We start from the raw sequence: 24,061 nt of genomic DNA, 5'->3' as shown, positions 1-24,061 counted from the left end.
AACGGGCGGAGGTCGCGGAAAGCCGAAACCGTAGGAATAACATTTGCGTAGTGGGCCTACCTGAGAAAGTGGAAGGGATGGACATGGTGCAATATTTGGAGAGCTGTCTGAGGACTGCGGTGGCAGCCGAGGGGCTGTCGCCATTCTAAACCTTGGGCGCACTGAGTACCTGCAAAACCACCACTACCCCTCCCCGTCCAGTGGTAGCAAGACTTCTGCATTATAAGGACAGGGACTTATTACTCCAAAAAGCGCTAAAAGATGACCCGTATCAGGTTGAAAATAGCAACGTCTCTATTTTTCCGGATTATACTCTGGAGATCCAGCGTCGCCGCGCATCCTTCCTAGCAGTTAAGAGAGAGCTGAGATCGGAAGGCCTCCAATATTCCTTGTTATTCCCAGCCAGACTGAAAATAATGTTAGATGGGGGCACTCACTTCCATGATATCCCAGAGGACGCATGGTCCTGGTTGGAAGCCTATAGGGCAGGGACAGACCACATGGCGAGGCGCCACCAGGAGTCCTCGAGGGAATTTCACTGGAGCAAGTCACAGCGGATCAGGAGGCGACGGCTGGCTACGCAGAAACCATATCAGTCACAGACAGAGTTGGAAAGGCAGGGGGCTTTGGAAGCGGTGACGGCGCTGTCTGGAGAGAGGGTGTTGCAGTCATAGGGGAGTACGGACTCAGAGAGAGACAAAGCACAGTCTGACACCGAGGCTTCGGCAGCATGAAGCCTGAGGATGCAGCAGGTCACCCCGGCCACAGCAGACAGACTATTGGATGAATGATGTTTTGCAGTTTAGGGGGCTGTCACAGGGGCTAGTATATGTGAAGGGAAGGCTGGTCCATAGGCACTATTTATGAAGAGGGATGCTGACGCGTTGCAGTTCACGGGGTTCTTTGGGAGACCAAACCGAGTTGGGACTTTGAACAGTGTGCAGCAGATCGCATGTCTAAGTGAAGGTGTACGGGTGGGCTAATGGAACTGTGGCTACTTGGGGGATCGAAGCAGCGATACATACATACACTGAGCCCCCCCACCCCATTGCACATAAGGCACGCCCACAGTGACTAATTGTGGGCTTAGGAGTATGTTACCTGTTAAACTGGTTTGGATGGGGACTAGCAGTGTTGTTCCAGGACCTGTTCTTGTGAGGGTGGGGGGTAGTGGGGGTTGGGGGATTGGTTCGGGCATGGGAATCACCGGTGTGTTCTTATTTGTGTAAGGAGAGGCGAAATTGTTACTTTACTACGATGGGGACAACACCTGATTTATGTTGCATCACTTGGAATGTAAGGGGGCTACACACCATGACGAGACGACATAATGTACATGCGTATTTGGTCAGGAGGGGGGTTCACACAGCGTTGCTCCAAGAGACGCACCTCACAAGATCGTAGGGTCTAGCACTGCAGCACAGATGGAGTGGGCAGGTTTTTAGTACATCATACTCATTATTCGCTAGGGGGGCACTGATTTGGATTAGAGCAGGGATCCCCTTTCAGGTGACTAAGCAAACCATAGCCTCAGAGGGGAGGTTTGTAGCGGTTGAGTGGCGATTATATGGCAGGGAAGTAGCGTTATGTAGCTTCTATGCACCGAATATAGACCAGGCGCGGTTCCTTGACCGCATGTCCGGCACATTGAGACACTATTTTACGGGTCCAGTAGTGTTGGGAGGAGATTTTAATTCAATATCGGATGTCGCTCATGATAGGTCGCATCCCCCATTACCGGATTCTCCGGTACACAGGTTATCGAAACAGACAAGATTGGCAAGCCAGATGGAATTTTGTAGATGTGTGGAGAACCCATCACCCACATGACCGGGACTACTCCTATTTTTCTGTACTACATGATCTCCATGTCCGACTAGATGCAATATTATGCTGGAAGTCGAGCACGGCAGAGAGGACCTACAACATAAGCGGGATGCAGCTGGCAGCCGCAGCATGTACATGCAGTGTTCAAAGGCCTCGTGTAAGATGGCCAATCAGTTGGGTGGCGGTTTAGCTGCCGCTTACTGTATGGTACAAGTGTGATGATACGAAGTATGAATCTAAGACTACCCAAGGTTACAGTCCTGTTTTTCTATCACAAACTCACTTCAAATGTTTGGTTTGATTTAAGTTATTCCTGTAACTGTTAACAACGAAGAGATAGATCTTGAGAACACAAGTTGTCACAAGGGGCGGCTGAAAAACAAATCTCCTGGTTTTATAGATTCCATCTTGTTTGTTACACAGCGTGGATGTCACTGTCTGTGATGGTGGGACCGGGACTGTTCTTATCAAGGAAATGACACTGACTGCGAGCTGCCCAGACCTTTAATAGAGAGTTCTCAACCACAATATTTTGGCAAAGAGGTCAAGCCAGGAATAAATGAGTGAGATTCGTGGCTTCCCAACTCAGTGAACTAAACATCTTGTTGGGGGGTTCACACGGATTTTTTAAAGCACTCTGTACTTTAACAGAGCCCGTTTCCAAGCACTCAAAGTGTTTACAGATAAGAGACTAAAGGAGTAAGGAGATAGTGATGCCCAAGATTGTATTTCATACCAATCAAGTTACTTCCTGTGTAAACTTGGCTCACCAAATGCAGCAATAGCAGGCAGAAAAGGCTTACTTTAAGGTCCAGTACTGTCTAATCTATGTTTCTTCTAAACATTAGGGGACTCAACAAATGTATCCGGTTTTATCAAAGAGAAAATACATAAAAGTCATACATAGGATGCTTTTTTGCATCAGGCTGCTGGGGTTCTGGACAAGGAGATAGAATTGGCTATTAGACGATTATCTCGTTCACCTTCCCACCCTTCCCTGGTGGTTTCTTCTGTTGCTCCATATGCTGGTTCCCATACTCAGCCTCAGTCCCCTGAAGTAGGCTTGGTGGACATACCTTAAGATATGCCTCAAGACCAGGCTGGGGGTATCGCCCCCTTTACACCAGTTGTTATCACATGGGTCGGTGCCCAGTCGCCAATTTTTAGGTCAGCCTCTGACATGACCCCAGGGAATGGGTTGTGCCCAGGAGGCACTAAAAGGAAGCACCCCTCGGTTGGGGGCCCTTGTAAACGCAGAAAGAACATTGGATCACAGTCATCTTTAGCAGTCCACCCAGTAGTGCCTAACCTGGATGATATTTCATTAGACATGCTCAAAGCAGCCTTGCTGTCAGCACTTGGAACTAAATAGGACCCCATACTACTACAACTTTCTGCACTGGAAAGCAACCTGTCTGCACTGATTGCCTCCTTGCAAGGGTACCATGCCCTTCTCTCCACAAGTATCCCTCCTACAAGGCCTACAATCTCAACCACCATTTCCAGTCCCAGTGGTAGTGGCACGGAGGCAGGAGACAGAGCAGTGTCTAGCACAAAGCAGCCTAGTCACATGGTAGGAGATACAACGCCACCTATTATGCCCAGGACTGACCCTAAAGACGGTCCAGCCAACCGGAGGGGGGCGGGGGTCACCCTAAACCACGCTTCTTCTCAGTCTCTGCAATCTCGGGGTTTCAAAGTGGTCAGATATTACAGTTCCGATGATAGGTGGGAAGGTTGGAAGCCATGCCCCCCGGGGACTTGAATAACTATTCTCCTAGTTTGGGCTCTGTTCATCTCCTACCAGAGTCCACGACGCTTGTTGTGGTGTTAGCTGGAGTACCATGCCTCAACCCGGGACAAAGGAAGACTCTTAACAGCTTAACAATAAGGTGGTGCACTGGCTCAATCCCAACATTGCCCCTGGGCTTAGGGAGGAACACCAAATTCTCATGGTGCGCCGGACACTGTGGGTTGGTAGTACCAAGAAATCCTGGCTCGGGGAATGTATTATCATCAATTTTAACAATCCAGTCATGGTAAACCGAATATTAAGCACGGTTGCCCAGCCTAACTACAGGTGTCGGAACTCAGCAATCTTGACACTTCCGCTGGGATACTTCTACAGACCCAATTATTACCAACTACGGTCCCAGCGCGAGCGGCTCCAAGAGGTGGGCCATCGGGGTCGTGCAGAGGGGATGATAGGGGTAAGCATAGCAAATAGGTTTACTCCTCTGAGCTCACTGGAAGATTGCGATTGACGATGTGTGGGTCCCTCGGACCCTGTGGCACCCGCATCCCAGGGAAATGTATCACCCTCAGAACAGGTATTTAGTGTGAATGGAGGGTGTACATTTCTTTCTTGGAATATCGCGGGGCTGGAGAGCGAGATTGGGAACACCAAATGGTTGGCCCTTGTTAAGAGTTTTGATGTGATATGCCTCCAGGAAACATGGGCGGTAGACAATAATTATCACCTGGATGGCTATAAAACCCTCTTCATTCCAGCTACCCCATCCAGGTCAGGGAGAGCCAAGAGGGGGCTTATCACCTTTGTTTCTCTAGCTGTCCTTGGCATCTCCGCTAATTCACTATACGTCTCTCCCAATTTACATGTGATGTTGTTGTCCAGTGGAAAGAGCAAGCTACTTCTGGTAAACTATTACAACGCTGGAGTTACACACCCGGATGAGGGCTATATAACTCTGCTGGGGTCTGTATTACAGGATAGCATCTTGAAAGGTCAGAGTTATCACTACATTTTTGTAACGGGATTTTAATACTCATGTGTGGGGACATCAGGCAAGGAAGAGTGGAAGCTATGGGTTGTGCACGACAAGCAGGCTTACACATGGAACATACTCCCCAGGGTATTGAGCTTAACTCCATCTTGCTTGAATTTGTTTTAACATCAGTAATAAATAAGCTGCCTCCGGGGAAAACAGACATTACTCCCACCTTTATTGGAATTGGGTGAGAGACCTTTATTGAATTCACCTTTGTATCTACCCCCCTTATTATCTGGTTACCAATTTTTCTGTGCAGGCGAGTGAATGTTGTGACCACAACCCCATTTGTGTTTTAACAGGACTAGACCCAAACACTCGGACATACCAAGGTGGGTGGGGGACTGGTGTCCCCCTTAAAGTGGTGGAAGCGGGAAGGAGCGTGCCCTTTTAACTCAGTGTCGCAGCAAGTTTGCAACCTGTCTCAATGATGAGGCAAATTCTTCAGGACATCATGGGAGCATTTGGATCCATGTCTACTGCCATAAGGAAGTTACTACAGGCCTCGGGTGGGAGTGTAAGCAACCAGGTCCAAGATGGTTTGGCGTACGCCCACGCTACCAGGAACCTGAGACAGGCCTTGGGTGTTAAACCCCGAGACCGGGTGGTGGTCAAAGGCCTACAAAGAGCATATAAGGCTGCACTAGCAACTCGCGAGTCGGCCCTGAAGATGGAGGCCTGGATCGATTTAGTGGAGGCTAGTACACTGTGTAATAGCTCAAAGTTCTGGGGCATTATTAACAGCCCATTTCTATCTGGAAATAATGCAAATTTACTGGATGTTCATATCACTGAGGACAATTGAGTACATCATTTCGAGGGTATCTTCCAGTCGGATACCCTGCCAACTGAGGGGCAAGAAAGGGTGGAAGGCAAGTCGGAACTTATTTTCACCACGCAAGAGGTGAGAGCCTGTATTCTGGATCTGTCTAAAAACAAGGCCACCATGCCAGATGGGATCCTGCCAGATCTCTACATCACCCACGTAGAAACCTGGGTTCCTGTCCTCACAGATGTTATCAATGCTGCAGTCCAGGTTGGCCACCCAAATTCTTGGGCTTTATCGGTTATAGTGCTGGTATTTAAAAAGGGAGATCTGTACAGTACCTATTGTTATAGGCTCATTTCTCTTCTGGGCTCTGTGGTGAAGGTGGTGACACACTTGTATCCTGTGTTGATGAAAACAACTTTTTATCTGATATCCAAAACTGCATTCGCCCAGGTCGTTCCACTGTGGAACAGTGGTTAAATCTGTACATGGTTCTGAACAAATGCACTGTGGCTCGTTCCAGCCCCATATACCTAGCCTTCATGTACCTGTCCTCAGCATTCAACTGGGTCAGCTGTGGCAGTTGATGTCCTCCATTGGCATTGAAAGTAACATCATTTTTATTTCTGAGGGATCTTCACCGTGATTCAACCGCGGTTGTCTGCTATTCAAAGGATCTGAAAGTGTCCAGTCAGCTTGACATCAAGAGAGGGGTGCATCAGGGGTGCATTTGAGCACCCTTTCTTTTTAACCTATATATTAATTCCTTAGAGAAGGCCCTTTTGGCCACAAATGCTGATTGTCCCCAGGTAGGCAAGTGTAGCCTGCCAGTCCTCCTATACGAAGACAACGCAGTCCTTCAGCGAGGACAGCTAGTGGCCTACAACTTCTTCTGAATTTTTTGGGCCTTTTTATGAAGGACTTGAACCTTTCGTTTTATCATTCCAAGTCATTCATTATGCAGTTGGGACCTCGTGAAGCTAAGCAGTTCACTTTTAAATTCAGACTTTCGTTAATACCGAAGAACAATGTTTTCTCCTATTTGGGAGTTGTGTTTGACGATACCTTGAGTTGGTGCCCTTTGCCCTTTGCTGGAAGAAAGGGGATATAGTGAAAACTTTTGCAGCTGTTTTTAACTTTGCCAGCAGAGTGGGAGGGAAGCCAATAGGGGCTCTTTTGAAGACATATGAAGACAAATATCTCAAAGGTTAGTTATGGGAGTGAGATATGGGGCCACATTGGGGTAGGGGCAGTGCAAAGTGCTGAAAACTCTTTCCTGCGATGGGCCCTTTCTGTCCCACAAAGCACCCCGTTTTATGTTGTGCACGTAGAGTTGGGGATGCCTTTCCTCTCAGATTTACTGGTTTTCCATCCCCTAGCTTTGTGGCTTAATATTTGGGCTAAGCAAGAAAATACACTTAGCAAAGACGCCCTACCGGAATGCCTTTCACTTGACCATGTCTCAAGCATCCGATGGCTCAAGTATATAAGAGTTGGCCTCTCCTGGGTAGGTAGGAACTATTTGCTAACCCTGAGCGCATATGTTAGAGAGACCTTTCTCTGGTCAAAAAATGTGTTTTTTAAAGAATGAGCTGCTGTTATAGAAAGGGAAATGAGCTGTGTAAGCCTGGTGTGCGTACGTACATTGTGTTAAAAACTGTACCAACCATCGAACATTATCTTCTAGGGCTTAAAAGCATCCATGATCTTTTTCTATTCACCCAGTTTCGGCTCAACCTCTTCCATTACCTCTTGGCACACCCTCGCGGCTCCCACAGAGGCCTCGTGCCTCATGCCCTGTGGCTGCAACGGTGAGTCTCCTCAGGACATGATGCACTTTTTTTTAAATGTTTTGTAGTTTTTCTGCTGTCCCTAGAAAGTTATTTATTATTCCCATTCTCAAAAAAGCGGGTTTTAGGCGGGTGAAACCAGCTCTTATCTTTTTACAACTCCTCTCTAATGACATTGTTTTGCATACGCTTTACTTTTCATGGGTCGCTGTTAGACTGAGGTCAAGCTGCGATTAACTTCTGTACTGTAATTCATGAATATTTATCTTGTGTTCTGATTAACTTGGACATATTATATTTGTCAATCTGTAACTTGGAACATGTTTTATCATTTTATGTATGACTTTTATGGTTTTCCTTTATAAAACCGAATAAAGTTTGTTGATAATAATCACTAGGGGATTCATTTACAGGGTAGCATGGTATCCCTCACAATAACTCCAGGAGTCACAGTCCGCACAATGTACATGCTTTGTTCCCCCTACTTCCAACCTTACATATACCCCTAATCACCTGCCCAAACCTCTCCCTGCTGATGCCAATGTGGTTTCCGTCATCCCACAGACCATCTTTTTGGCCCCTTTGAAAGTGCCCATACAATAAAAATGCTGCAGTTGTAAATACATATCAACTTCCATTTGTTGTGTTTGAAACATTTTATTGAATAATAAAACCTAATAAACATAAGCTGATTATGAAAGCAAAACAAAACATCAGTTGCCATACAGATAAGAGACTAAATTAGTACATAAAAATCAACATACTGTAACACAGCAAAGTTATGTAGAGCACAATTCCTAATTTCGGGCAATCTTTAAAGTTCAACAATAGAAACGTTCATAAAGAACAGGAAAGGAAACAAAGAAGGTGGGATACAGTGATTTCATTAATGTAATGCTTCCTACATATAGAAAAACAAATACTAGTTATTTTCCTTAAGCAATAAAGTCCTTACTTTAAAAACTAAGAGAAATATATTGAACAATGAACATTTCATATGTAATTTGAATTCAATTTGAATATTTTAACCTCCTCCTCATTATTTGACTCAACCTGAATGCTTTCTGGAAAGGAACCACCTCATGGGGTTCAGTATCACATCTTTTCCAACAATAGGATTCAAATGATAAACTTGAATTTCAATTCAATTTATTGATTTAGGCCATTTTGGAGATCAACAATTTTAAATATACACTTTTATACAATTGTCTCCTAAACTTGAATTTAATCACATTTTTGATTAAACACCTCCCATTCCAGCAAGCATCACAAGACCACTTGTTGTTATCTTCCCAATTAGTGATAATGTTTCAGATGGCAACAGCAATAAATATGTTTAGAATTTGACCTCCGAAAGGAAAAACATGCCATTTCTGAATCGTGGTGCACAATAAAATGTAGGAACAGAAGGGCATCTTTTGGTGTAGCATTCATTAAGGTTTGACCAGGCTTGAAACTAGAATTCCTGATTTTTGGGACATTTAAATGTCATATTTTAAGAGAGTTCAAACAGACCCAGCACGAGCTCCGTGAAAAATAGAAGATGAGTGAATTGTACTTAGAGAAAATGTGCTGATTAGTAATCTATTGATGTAAAATACAGTGGTCAAGCAATGCTTGTGGATCTAATCTATTCAGATTTTAACTCCATAGTTTGTTCAATAAATTGACCTGGCATAATACTTGAAGGTCCATCTCTCAGATCAGTTCTATTACAGTTTTATTTGCAATAACACTAAAAGAGATCAATGAAAAATAGATTTTAAAAGCCATGGGTAGAATTGATCCTTGGTCTAAATCTAGATTATTGTCTGCAATAGAAACCAGTACAAACAGATCAAATCTAAAAGGATTGAATATGTTTATTATTGTGGTTTAGAGTAACCCCAGAAGACACACATTGGTCCTAAAACTCAGAAAATGTATCTAAAGATTATGATTACATCCAATTTATGTCCAGGGACCGCTTTAGATGCTTTCCTGTTTAAGTGACAACATTTGCAAATATACTAAACATTAAAGCTGGATGTCAGAAATTCTGTCTTTAAGTATTGTGTAAGAGTTATGTGTGATGATTTTTATTTGATCTGAAGCAACACTATCACAAAATAGGTATGTGCACAGGTTATCATCCAACTAACATTATTAGCAAACTTAATTTGGAGGGAATTGAGAAAAATTGCCTCATGTACCAAGGGTTTTATTGTTAAAAAATCCACTGGTTCGGTAATTCACAGAGTTTGCAAATGCTAAACCCCTTTTTGAAATGTACTAAGCCCATTTAACAATTCAGAATTTGGAAGGGGAATGTTAATAGTGTCCCTTCTGAATATGTAATACATCCTTAAGGTATGTATTAAGCTTTGAAACCATATGTCCATAGTCGGTGAGCCTGCTCATAGTCGGTGACAGCCGATTTTCGGGCTGAATACCGATCTATTCGCCTGCAAGGTGTCAGAAAACGGCGGACATCTTGGGTAGGGGCGTGAGCCTACCAGCGCTCTAGCCACCACTACTAAAGGAGCCCCCAGCTAAAGAACGCGAGATTCTTTGTGTGTTTAAACTCTTTGGACCCCTCTTGAGGCAAAATAGCAGAGAGGTAGTTATACTGCACGTTCATCTGTAATTATTGCTGAAAACTAGCACTTTTTAGACGGCGTGTTTTAAATTACCTACCTTGTTTGCACTAGCATAATTATTGCAGTTGACATAACGTGAACCTGCTCATAGTCGGTGACAGCCGATTTTCGGGCTGAATACCGATCTATTCGCCTGCAAGGTGTCAGAAAACGGCGGACATCTTGGGTAGGGGCGTGAGCCTACCAGCGCTCTAGCCACCACTACTTAAGGAAACGGAAACTCTCCGCGATAGCGGACGCGAATAGTGGACGCTTCTACATCAGCGCCGGAGTCACGCCTGAGTCAGCCCGTCTACGCCCGTCCACGCCTAGGACGCGCCCAGTGGCCATGACTCCTACTTCCCAGCTAAATTCATCGGTATGTGTCTATAACCAGACAACCTGCGATACTACTGCTTCCCCTTATATAGTACAGACCAGCTTTTAGCTTTAAGAACATTCAAACATCCATACTGTTGTCTTTTAGACTTAAACAGAAACCATAACATCTGTCACGGTTGTTCACTGGAAACGAATAGTGTTAGCATTAAACAACTTGAGACCCTAACTAATGCTGCATGCGCTAATTCTAACTCTAAATTATTCACCTTTTTGAGTTTGAACTGCCGGTCTTTGCCCAGACAGAAAACTGAAATTTTTAATTTTTTGCTGGACGAAGCACCTGACGCATTGTTCATTACTGAAACATGGCTTCATGCAAGCTCTGGTCCGGATGTGGCCACGGCTCTCCCTGACTCATATGCGATTATACGCCTTGACAGGGAAAACAAAACTGGAGGAGGCATAGCAATTATTTTTAAAAAAATCTATACCTGTGAGTTTATAAACCTTCCATGTCCAGGGTGTGAAGGCGCTACCTTCAAAATTATACTCTCACCCAGGTTTACCTTTTGCGGTGCACTTATTTACCGTCCACCTGGTGCTGCATCAAATTGGTTAAATAACATTTCAGACCTTCTAGGCCCTTTTAGTATGAATACTACTAATTTCACAGTCATTGGAGATCTAAATCTTCATCTGGACAATGAGCACTGTACAAAAGCTACTGAACTCATTGATGACTTTATGTCCCTTAATTTAAGTCTTAAAAACTCGGGCCCTACTCATACTGCAGGTCATTTATTGGACCCAATCTTTTCAAATATTCATAAATTAAACACATTTCCAGCTATACCTATTCCCTGGTCAGACCATTTTCCTATTAAATTCTCTTTTCAAATGCCAACTTCCAATAATGCTCTTACGGCTCAACCCTCCACAGTGAGAAAATGGAAAAAACTTGATATTAATATTCTAAATACTCTGCTAGAAGACACAACTCCATGTACCAACTCAGGAGTACAAAATCTATCAGTTTCTGTCCAATCATGGCTCTTAACAGCCATTGACTCCTGCCTCCCTAAGACCAAGCTAAAAGGCATAAACAAACGTCCACCCGCTCCATGGTTTAATGATTCTCTAAAACATGAAAAAACAAAATGTAAGAACGCTGAACGTCAATGGAGGAAATCCTACTCCATTGAAGCTAAAAATGATTATAAAAATCAATTAACTCACTACCAAAAGTTGTGCAGCGGAGCAAAAGCTACTTTTGTCTGCACTAAAATCACTGCAGCCTTAAATCAAGCTAAAACGCTTTTTAAAACAGTTAAAGAGCTAGCCGGCTCAAATACCTCACAAACTCCACCTGATTTAAATAAAACTCAATGTAATCAACTTGCCGCATTCTTTGTCGACAAAGTTGATAAAATTTATCAGGCCATCCAACCTAATCAGAATAATCATGAAGAGGATCATTTTGACGGTAATAATCCTAACAGATTATGCACTGAAGAGATCATTTTTGCTACTCTTTTGGATAAAACTTCCACCCCCACACTGAGTGTTTGGCCAACACTCAATGTTGACACTGTCATTGAACTTCTAAGCACAATAAAATCTGGATCACCAAATGACCCTCTACCTTGCTCCATCCTAAAATTGCTTAGTAGGAAAGCTTTATCCACTATTACAGATCTTTTAAATAACTCCTTGCAAGAAGAATGTGTTCCTCAGGAGTGGAAGCATGCGATGATCCATCCCCTTCTAAAAAAGCTGATGCTGACCCAAAGGTACCCGCAAACTTCCGACCAATATCTCTCCTACCCATTTTTGCCAAAATTCTAGAAAAGCATGTCCACCGTTGCCTTTCAAATTATATATTAACACATGATCTGTTACCTCCCCATCAATCCGGCTTTCGAGCAGGTTTCTCAACAGAAACAACCCCCCTAGGTGTAACAGAAAACATCCGTTCAATGATAGATAAGGGTGAAACAGTGGCACTGGTGCTGTTAGACCTCAGTGCCGCATTTGACACTGTTTCACATGCGGTACTAATAAAAACACTTCGCTCTATAGGCATCTGTGGCCCTGCTCTAAATTGGATCACATCCTTACTCGAAAACAGAACATTTCAAATCTTCTCTAATTCTGTGTGCTCTGACACCCATACCTTTAAACATGGAGTCCCACAAGGCTCAATTTTAAGTCCACTACTTTTTAATTTATATATGAGCCCTCTTGCTAAAATAGTTAAGGAAACTGGACTGATAATGTTCTCCTACGCTGATGATTCTCAGCTTCTCTTTTCCCTTCCACCGACAGGCAATAATGATCCTTCTACTTTAAGAGCAGGACTTACGAAAATTGCTGGATGGATGAAAAATAACTTTTTGAAATTAAACGGTGAAAAAAACGAACTTATAATTCTGGGAAAAAATAAATAACTTTGGGGACCCCAACACTGGCCACCGGAAATGGGCCCCCCTCCAATTCCAACTAACCAAGCCCGCAACCTAGGCTTTGTTGTTGATGACACACTTAGTATGCACCAGCAGGTTATTAAAACATCAGCCACCTGCTTTGTCATCCTGAAGTGGCTAAAGAAAATCTGCTGGATGCTACCGGATCATACAAAAAGAATTGTCATTAACGCTCTAATAACATCAAGATTAGACTACGCCAATGTACTATACTTAGGATCTAACAAGGCCACAGTCCGCAAACTACAAACTGTGCAGAATGCAGCGGCAAGACTGCTAGGCAAAATTCCTATCCACGCACCCACTACCAAACTCATACGTGAATTGCACTGGTTAAAAATTGAGAACAGAATCAAATTCAAATCATTATGCTTCATGCATAAAATCTCAACAAATAAAGCTCCAAAATATCTACGAAGTCTGGTACAGTGTTACCTTCCATCTAGGACCCTAAGATCTGCAACAGCGAATAAATTTGTTGTGCCCAAAACAAGACTAGCACGCATGGGAGGTAGATCCTTTGCATATCTTGGTCCCTCCCTGTGGAACTCCATGCCACAAGCTCTGCGCTCAGAGGTTAATTACATCAGATTTAGAAAAGCCATAAAAACCTGGCTGTTTAACGTCTAGGTCAGTTGTCCAATTACCCCTCATTGAATCATAAGCGCCGGGAAACCCTTTGTTGGGTAGCTGTTTGCGCTATACAAAATAAATAAATAAATAAATAAATAAATGTGCGCTGAAAAACAGTAACAGGAGGTAGTAACCCAAGAGGACATTTGTGAATCTGAAAGTAAAATGGGGTGCATTAAAAATGCCTTTATTTAAAAGCAATCACAGACACAGTAGTGTGCTGACTCCACAAGCAACCACTTTTACCAAATGGATTATTAATACATGAACCTCAGTATTTCCTATATTGCTGAAATTTTGTCTCTAATATTTTTGTCATCTGGTGTAAATATTTGTTTCTGTTATTTTATTTCCCATTTCAATATTGTCATGAAATGTACCTATTCTTTTTGTCAAACATATTGAAATATCTTTATCACAATTTTTGGGGCATTCAAAAAGTGTTTTCACTCTCTAACTTAAAGCTTCCTAAGAACAATACTGACGCCAGTTCCTGGTTTCTCCTAGATCATTTAGCTTTCTCACTAAACCAAGCACAATATTGATTTGAGAGAAGTGGTTATTGTAGTCATACGCACTGGGGTTCGTTTTAAAAAGACAAATATTGACCTTCCTTTATCTTTAGAAATAATACTTGCAAACATTTATATTAAATAATTTCAGATAATTTACTGATAAAGATATCAGATAAAGATCCCCTAATTTCTTATACCTTGTGGTATCAAAAATCTGCTAGAATTAACAGACTTCTCTTCTAGATAAATCCAGGTTTGAGAAGGTATTAACTGCGATTATCAACTTTCCGTTATTTTAATACATTTTCTCAGTGCACAGAGTATTTTTCCTACATTGATCACAACATTTCAAGCAATGGTCTGTGCTTAAACGTACAATGAAGGGGTAAAAATGTATTCTACCACAATCAAGAAACCCTTAGGTCTATGAGGATTACTGTTGCAAATTAAGACCTAGCTAAGATGAAATATCCCTTTAAAAAAAGGATTTCCCTCACCCACCATAGTTGCCATGCTTCCTCATTCGGAATCTCCTCGCACAGTTATGCCTAGTCACGGAACGGGGTACAACCCCCTCACTGAGAGGGAGGAGTTCAGGCATGTTTTGTTATAGAGAAAGGTATACTAAATACCACAATAATGAGCTCAGGGTAGTGAGGGCAGCAGAATGAAAGTTAAAACTTGGTAAAGGGTATATGGTTTCCATTAATTGTACTCCCTTGGGCCACGATTAAAAACAGGGCACTGTGGTAGAAAAATATATGCACTGTTAGTGTTAATAGGAGGTCAACATGTTTCAGCCTATTAACCCTTCAAAGAAGTGTTTGCGGCTTTCTTCAAGACCTAATCAAAAGTGCTGCTGCTCATTGTACTCAATCAATAACAAGCATTGGCATAGCCAATAGGTTTCGCCTTTGGGACCTTATAAGTGTTTAGCAATGCAGATCCAGTAACAATGTGAAATAATTTCTATTAAAAAAAAAGAAGACTATAAAGTAACTAAGCTAGACGTGACTTTATAACTGGGTAATCAAATGTTTCTGGAGGTTTAGTATATATAAACAACTCCTTTTTTCTATGGTGTGTCATATAAAATCGATGCTCTAAATTTTGGTAAGAGTACGCAATGTCAAAAATTCAATCCTGCTTTTATATCAATTTACTTTTGAAAGCTTGAAGTGAAAGACAATTCTAAGTAGCATTTGCTTACGAGTAGGTATTAATGACTATTTCCGGATGACAACGTAATTAGCATGTTTTGTATAAGATGTGTTAAACGTATGGGTAGGGAAAATGGCTATTTTGGCCAAAGGCTCCCGATATGCATGCTAGTTTTAATTTGTAAACAGAATCACAATTTTTTATGTGGTACACTGTAATGTTTGATGAATCTCTTTTACCCTTCTTATAAGCAAGGGATGACAATGAACCGTTTTTTCGTCCCTGGTTTTAAATGGATTCAGGTAAGAACAGACAAGGCGTTGGTTGACTTTACCTCAGAAAATGGTTGTTTCCCGCATGCTGCTTTCATGCGACTTAAATCCCTTCAGTGGAAGAGGCGGCTGCATGCCTGCAGATATGGCCAGATCAGTACTTGGCTGGTTCAGTTCACCCGTGGGGCTAGAATAGAAGCTGTTAAGGGCAGGGGTTTAGCTTCCTATTGGTGCAGCAGGCCAGGTCCCAGACGCCTTAAAGGCCCACTGAACCCTGATGACTGCAGTTTGTCACAGTTCAAACAAAGGCATGAGGGGCCCACAGAACAATTATTGATGTTCTCCACAGTCCAAACGGAGGGCAGGGGTCACATTTCCTTTCTTGCCCTAGGGCCCAGGGCACACTGGCTAGGCCACTGGTTAAGGATGCATTGGGGAAGAGGTGGGGAGACAGGTGGATTATTTAAACAGCTCGACGATGACTTCATCGCAATTAAAGACTGAATCAAGAATAGATCTCATAATATAGGAAGGCCTATGTACAAATGTAGCTCAATCAGACAGGTTGGGAACGCCTAATGGCTTTGAACTTGATAGAGCCACATTAATCACTGGTCTTGAAATACAAATGGCAGCATTAGGCACGCAGAGGTGTAATCTACGTAATCTCATTATGTTCAGGGTACGGGAGGGTGTTTAGGGCATAAAGCACTTTGACAAAAACATTTCCGCCACCTTAGAAATTCAAGCTTCCTTGTGCTACCCTAGTATACAAGTAGTACCACATTCTTTGTATACCTGAACTAAATAGGCACACAAAATAGTACCGTATTTAAAGACCCCGTTCAGAATTACATGGAAGGTGCACTGTCCCAGACTACACAATGGTGCAGTCTTCGGTGGGAGCTATCATCCCACACAGGGGGAGCACACCAGATTATGCTAGAAAAAACATGAGGTGCCCCAACGTAAGCGCAGTTGTAAACCACCAGTCTGCTTACATAGTAAAGCGCCTGGCAGCTATGAGATGAGGTGGCACGTTTCCCCTGCAGGTGGTTGGGGTCTGTCACCATCCTGTCAGGTGGGGGTATACAATCATTGCGCCTCCTGACTTCTTGTTTGCCGTTTCGCCTGTGTCAATAATACAGTGCAGACCTTGGAGGAGTAGTCAATTTGAATTCATGAAAGACACTTGTGTTTCTGGGATGTGTAATCCCCAGATGATGCCTGAACTGTTCCCCAATGGGCTAATTGTACATGGTATTGAATTGTATGGTCTTATGAGCACTTTTAATAATAAAAAGATTTTTTTTTTTAAAGTACAGTGCCGTCGCAAGACTAAAGGTTTTCCCACATTTGAATGTGGCCATGCCCAATACAAAAGAAAGCATGCCGGCTCAGAACCTCTTATACGTGATCCACACTACATGAAGGGCTATGGAAGTGTCTGCAGCCTCTTCTGTACAACAAAAGCCAAAAAGCCCATAGGACGCAGAAAGAGGGTGCACACCGATGCTTTATTATGTACGAGAGCCTTTGCTGTTCATCTGTACTAAGCGAGTGAGAGCGTTAGTAGAGTGTTTATTGCCCTCTATGTCACTCTACTTCTAAGCACCTAATACAACTTGTACAGTGGTTACTGTCATCTGTTCACCTACATTATGCTTAATATAAATAGTGCACAATGTAGGTGTTTGTGTCTGCCTACAATGTGGACCTGATACAAATAGGAGTACCTTCAAGGCCTCATTCAGAAACAGAGGTCCAGAGTTACGTGAAGCTTTGTATGCAATTCAGAGAGCTTTAAACTTAATTTGATTTTTCACGGGGAGCCAATGATACTGGTGAAGTATATGTGAGATGGATTTGTATTTGGGGGTACCTGATAGCATTCTGGCTGCTGAGTTTTGAACCACTTGGAGTTTATGGAGGACTTTGCTCTGAGCATTACAAAGGAGCCCATTGCAATAGTCAATGGTGGACATAACTAAGGTGCTTACAGGTGTCTTTCAAGCCCCAAGAGGTAGGAAAGTTAAAAACTTTTTTATCATTCGTAATTTATGGAATGATGATGAAACCACAGCGTTGGCATGAAGGACAAAGGCGTGGCTTGGACGCCGATGCAGACAGCGGTGTGACGCTGAGCTCCTCCCGCGAACCCTGCTGTACTCCTGTTAAATGACCCCCTAGGGCCCCCCAGGCACCACCGGGGGGCGACGCGGCGGAGAAGAGCAGGCCCTGGGCGATCTGGACTCACCCGACGGCGCAGCCCAATACCTGTGAGGGGATTCCGGGACGGCGCTGGCCGCGATCAGCTCACTCAAAATGGCGGCTCCTCGGTGTTGAGAGGAGCTGCGAAGCGCCGTGAGTGTTGTGGGCGGCCGCTGAGACTGCACTGCGGAGCGCGCTGCCCTTTGTGGCGAACGGACTGAGGGGAGACTACATCGGCTGCGGCTCCTGAGGCTAAATCGGCAGTGACTCGCTGAGCCCGGTGCCAAAGAAGCAGTCCTGGAAGAGGAGTACTACTGGTGGGGGCTTCTCTTTGGTGGAGCCGTTGCAGAGGGCGACCCACGCTGACTGGAGGCCACGGCCGGAGCACCGGTGATTGCGTCGAGCGGGCCAGGAGCGCCCGGGAGGCGGGAGAGTGAGGCCATGATTCGCCCTTGCCCTGCACTGCGGACCAGAGGCCATTGGAAAGGAGGCAGTGATCCGGAGCTCGCAGAGGGTGGGGCCTTGACCCGCCCTTGTCCTGCATCGCGGACCAGAGGCCGTTGGAGGAGAGACTGTGATCCGGAGCTCGCTGAGGCCTGCGGGATTCAAGGGGCTGAACCGGAGAGCGAGGTGAGGCGGCCGCTGAAGCTCTGGACGGCGGAGGCACACGCATTTGGCCCTGAGGTGTGGCTAGCGGCCTGGAAACGCGAGGGCTGAGCCTGGTGCCTTTAAACACTGGCTGACTATTGCGGAGCGCTTGGGTTGTTCTGCCCGGGACCCACGGGGGGCTGCCTGTACGTGGATGCAACCGCGTAGTGGATAGACGGGAGGCCCACTGCCCGGGGATACTGGCTGGCACTGAGCGGCGTGGGCTTGAGGTCACGGCGGGCCCAGCGAAGGAGCGGCCATTCGTGGAGCTGGGAAGAAGGGCACTACCTGCACAGTACTGCGGGGACGCTGAGACGCATGAGAGCTGGCGAGGGCCCGGGTGCTACCCTGCATTGAGCTGCGGGGCGACCAACTGGCTCGCGAGTGTGTTGGGCCACACAATCCTGACCTGGCTGCCAGGTCTGGGGATACGCAGTTGGCGTGACGCACGGTAGGCACTGGATTGAAGTGCTGAGAGAGGCGACTCAGCGGAAGATGAACTGAACACCTGCTCAGAGCCCTGGAGGACCTGCCGGACTGAGGCTTGGCCCCCGTACCTGCCCGACGAGTGCGGTGCGTTTGGGGTCCACGGGCCCTTCCTCTGAACTAGGCCTGCTGACACCATGGGCAAGCCCAGAGGGAGAAGAGATGAAGATCCTAGGCCCTCCGACGCGGAGTCCCCATCTCAAGCTAAACAAGATGCGCATGACCTGGCACAGGAGCCTGGACTGCAGCAACAGCTGAATAAGATACTATCCGCCATCGCGGACTCGCAAACTGCCTGCAGCAGGACATTGCACAAGTGGGGGGCTGGGCCTACTGCGGGCGGACCACTCAAAACTATCAGACCGGGTGAAACATGTGGAAGATGTGATCCAAGAGGTAGCACCTGCACAAACTGTACTGGCTGCAACGATGACGAGCGCCTTAGACCGGATAGCAGCGCTGGAGAAGCGCGCGGAGGATGCAGAAGAAAGAAATAGGCCCAACAACATTCGGGTGGTGGGTCTGCCTGAGAAAACGGAGGGGTCAGACATGGTGAGATATCTGGAGGATTGGCTGAGAACGGAGGTGGCACCTGAGGGCTTATTTGCCTTCTACACTATGCTAGACCCCCACAGCAGGGACGCCCTCCTAGACCGGTGATGGCACGCCTGCTACATTTTAGAGACAGAGACTTGCTTCTTCAAAAGGCACGCACAGATGGACCCTATCACGTTGGCAATAGTAAGGTCACCCTATTCACGGATTATTCATTTGAGACTCATCGGCGCCGCACGACCTTCCAAGCCGTGAAAAAAGAACTGCGCACAGAGGGAATACAATATTCCCTGTTAGTCCCGGCCAAGCTTCGCATAATACTGGATGGGAAAACGAGTTTTCATGAAACGCTGGAGGACGTGTGGACTTGGCTAGAATCCTATCGTGCTGGGAGGGATGGACCTGAACGCGAGGCAAGGACAATGGCTGAGGATTTGCTACCCCGAAGATCACAGCGTATAAGACGCCGGCGGCGAGGTTTGTGAAAACCATCGACCTCACAAACTGAGCTGGAGCGCAAAGGGGCGCTGGCGACGGTATCAGCTATCTCTGGCGAACTGTTGCTGACTTCTCCGAGAGGTTCGGACCTGGAGAATGATAAGGATGCGTCGGAGGCTGACACTGCAGCATCAGACAGCGTGCACTTACCACTGGTTACACCGGGAACGGGGGACGGCCTGATGGATGAGTAGACTCTGTGTATTGTGCGGGGAGGGGGGCCTGCTATGGTCTGGTGTGGAGTGAAAACGAGGGGGGTATAGCAAATGTGGTGCACCCCTTAGGGGTCTTACTGGCACTGAACTGAAGGAGAACCCGGGCTTCACTCAGGGTGGACAGTACGGACTGTAGCTTAGGTTGATGTGATGTGTGGAAATATGCTTGGGGGGAGCTGGGTGGGAGGGATTAGTGGGGGGCTCTAGGGGCAGAGGCTGGGCGTGGCGTTGACTAACTACTGATTGTGTGCTAGGCTCCTTCCAGCCCCCACCGGATGGTTCCCAGTTAGATGGCCCTGATACCGGTTGAGGCATACGTTGGGCTAGTTTGGATGGGATTCACTACATTAGTACCTGTTCTTGGGGGGGAGGGCGGTGTTGAGGGTGGGGTGGATTGTTGGGGGAAAATAATGATTTGGATAGGGGAGGGAGCCCGCCGGCGCGGTTAAGATGTAATGTGAGGTTTCTGTGTTTTTTACGTCGATACTATGGGTCCGTTACCTGATGTCAAATGTGTGACTTGGAATGTGCGGGGATTGCACTCCATGCAGCGCAGGTATAAAGTCCACTCCTACTTAGTGCGTAGAGGTGCGCAGATAGCCTTCCTGCAAGAAACACACCTGACTAGAGCAGAAGGGCTGGCGCTGCAGCGCAGATGGCGAGGGCAACTCTATTACACTACTTACTCAGCTTTTGCGTGAGGGGTGCTGATTTGGATTAGGGCTGAGGTCCCCTTCCGAATGATTGACCACCTGGTAGATCCCGAGGGCCGCTATGATGCGGTCCTCCGATGCCTCTGTGGGCAGGAGGTGACACTTTGCAGTATTTATGCCCCTAATGTGGAGCAGGCGCCCTTCTTGGAGAGCTTATCTGTCGCCCTAGCTGACTATTTTACGAACCCGGTTCTGATGGGTGGGGATTTTAACTCTATTGTTGATCTGGCTATGAACAGATCGCACCCTCCACCCTGATTCATAAATTGGCGAAAAGCAGGGCTCACTGGGGCTTTGCGGATGTGTGGCGAGTGCAGCACCCGGATGATAGGGATTATTCATATTTCTCGGCTTTGCATGACTAGCATGTTCAGCTTGATGCGGTCTTATGCAGCCCCGGATTGGAGACCATGGCGCTTGGTAGTGAATATTTATCGCGCACCATCTCAGACCATAATCCATTATTGGTGAGCTTCTGTTGGGTTGCGGAGCGCCCTATAGTTCCGACCTGGAAGCTGCGCCCAGAGTTGCTGGAAGACCCAGCCTTCCATACTGAGCTGGGTGTTGGTGTTGATTGGTATTTTGCAGAAAATGAAGGCTCGGCCTCAACGACTGTCCTGGAATGGGACGCTTTTAAAGTAGTGATTCACGGGATTTGTATTAATAAATGGGGGGGTGTGCGGAAGCTATTGCTGCAAGAAATTGAAACTGAGGAACAGGCCCTTAGGGTGGCTGAAAGAGCCCACTCTGGTGGCACAGAGGACCGAGACACAGTCCAGGCCCGGAGACAAGCAATAGCAGTGGTCGTGGAGCGCTTACGGTGCTTCGACCACAGAGCTTACTTAGCCCGCGCAAATGCTGAACGGGATAAGGTGGGTACGCTATTGGCATGGTTGGCCGATCCCACCCCTAGGTGTGTGCCCATATTGGCATTGACTTCATCGTCGGGACGACTGGAATATACGCAACATCAAATAAATGATCGGTTTAGGTCCTTCTACGCGGACTTATATACCAGTTGCTTACAAACAGGGGAGATGGGTGTGCAGGCATTTTTGGAGGACCTCGAACTGCCTACCGTCGAGGCGGAAGAGGCGGAGTCCCTTGGTCGGGACATCACACTCACTGAAATTTGTTGTGCCATTAAACAATTGGCGCGCAACAAAACTCCGGGCAGCGATGGGTTGCCCATAGAATTCTATTTAGCATATGTCGACCTCCTGTTCACCACTGACTATAAAATACTGAGTAGTGTATTGGCTACGAGACTCCTTCCCCTAATGATGCGGCTGGTACACTCGGACCAGGCCGGCTTCATCCCGACTCGCAATACTGCTGGCAACATACGCAGACTAATACGGATACTAGATGGGGACCATGGAGCGGAGGGGCACGCAGTTGTCCTCTCGGTGGACATTGCTAAGGCATTTGACAGCTTGGAATGGCCCTACCTATTCTCAGTCATGAAAGCCTTCGGGTTTGGCGAGGAATATACATGCTGGACTGAAATATTACATTCATCGGCAAGCACCAGAGTGAGGGTTGGCAGAATTGTATCCTCTTCGTACCCAGTAGGGCGTGGTACTAGACAGGGTTGCCCACTCTCCCCGCTACTCTTTGCCCTAGCGATGGAACAGTTAGTGGCGAGGGCCAGGTTGGGGAGGGCATTCCGGGGCTTGAGGCTCGGTGGTCAGTCACATTATATCTCATTATATGCAAACGATCTGCTGCTGTTTTTGAGAGATGCGGGAGGCGCATTGGAAGGAGCGCGTTCCTTGCTCAGCCAATTTGGGGATATCTCTGGCCTGCGAGTAATTGGGCAGAGACATGTGTGTTTCCGGTGGCCGAAGCGTGTCTCCAACATTACCTACTGCCTGATTTGGTATGGGAACCTAGGTGCCTTCCCTATTTGGGGACGCACGTTTATCATAGGCAGGAAGATCTGTTTGAAAGTAACATAGGTTTGAGCGTTACGGTTGCTTAAGGGCAGCATGAATTCTTGGGGGACTCTGCCACCGTTGGTAGCAGACCGAGTAGCATTGTTGAAAATGGTGGCGCTCCCTCGGCTTTTATATTTCTTTCGGACCTTGCCTATACGTATACCCGTGGCACTATTCTGGCAACTCCGCTCTATGGTGGGGGCTTTATTTGGGGAATAGGGAGGCGCCGAGAGGCGTTGGATACTCTGATCCGCCCAAGAGCCGAGGGAGGCCTAGCTGTCCCTGATTTTGAATTATATTATTTAGCTGCAATGTTCCAACACCTCACCCAGGCGGTGGTGCAGGAGTTTCAAGGGCCGGAGCGAGAAACTGAGCCCGATGTTCTGCGGCATGTTCTATCGTTTGTGGTACTGCAGCAAAGGTTGCGGGCTACCGATTTGTCACCTGCAGAATGTGTCCTGAGACATTGCTGGAAACGCTACCACAGCAGAGTTGGGGTACAGCGACCGTACGCCCCGGAAATACCGTTAGGCATGTGCACGGCCCTGCCACCTGGCGGAGATTGGTCTGCCCTCGCGGAGTGGGAAACACTGGGACTCCAGATGCCAGGTGATCTATTTGGAGATGGTGTACTATTACCTTATGGCGCATTACAGGACACCTTTGGACTCCAGCAGGGTCACTTCTTATTGCATGCGGCCCTGGTTTCCGTCATCCAGAAGCAGTGGGGCACTGGCCTTTCGGAACTGCCAACGAGCGAGGCGTGTCAATGTGTAGTGATGGCGGCGGGCACGTACAAGGCGGTCACTTGTTTATATAAACGTATGCTGGGAGAGGGATTGGCACCGCTGCAGAGGCTACGTGAGCAGTGGGTGGTGGATTTAGCTAAAGAGATACCTGACGCGGCCTGGTCGCAGATACTTAAAAAGGCATCGAAGGGCACCAGAAATTCTAGATTCCATCTGATTCCATTTTTTATATTGCACAGGGCATATCTTACGCCGGCTAAAATCAACCAATATTTCCATGTTAATACGGCTCTTTGCCCCCGTTGTAGATTGGACATATTGGGAAGAGATAACAGCTTTACTCTGTAATATAACGGGGCGACAGATCGCTCCGAATGGGGGGATTTGCCTGCTACATTGGTTTCCGCATACTAGCAAAACGAAGTTAACTAGCAAATTCATAGTCTTAGGATTGGTGCTTGCTAAACGAGAAATTACATCCCACTGGAAAGCAGCGGCGGGTCCTAGCTATATAAGGTGGAAATCTGCATTCCTTAAGTGGGCAAACAGCGAGAGTAAAGTTCGATTACAGCAAGCCCATAGATCCCTTAATGACAAGGCATTAGAGGCGGCGCGAGCCTGGGAGGCCCTTGTGACAGAGCTAAAAGCGACAGATCTAGAAATTGACTCAGAGGCGAGTGCATTAATGGCTGAGGGAGACCAGTAGACTAGGTATCTTGATATTGAGGCGCAGAACGTGAGGCGATTCCCGGCTTCCATAGTAGTCAGGATGCTTAATAATATTGTTAAAATGAGGTCACCTGGGGAACCCGTACAATATGACTCACCATTTGATCCCACTTAGCCT

General features: G+C 46.3%; 1 protein-coding gene across 1 annotated transcript in view; it reads right to left on the bottom strand.

The window, feature by feature from the left end:
- LOC144806501 (uncharacterized) overlaps positions 1–24,061 on the bottom strand; it is an 82,814-nt gene that overhangs the window by 15,845 nt on the left and 42,908 nt on the right. The gene's annotated exons all lie outside the window — the stretch shown is intronic.

The sequence above is a fragment of the Lissotriton helveticus genome, chromosome 1_2, assembly GCF_964261635.1.
Source record: "Lissotriton helveticus chromosome 1_2, aLisHel1.1, whole genome shotgun sequence".
Classification (NCBI taxonomy): domain Eukaryota; kingdom Metazoa; phylum Chordata; class Amphibia; order Caudata; family Salamandridae; genus Lissotriton; species Lissotriton helveticus.
Note: the sequence above shows the minus strand (reverse complement) of the source record. Positions and strands in the feature narration are given on the sequence as shown.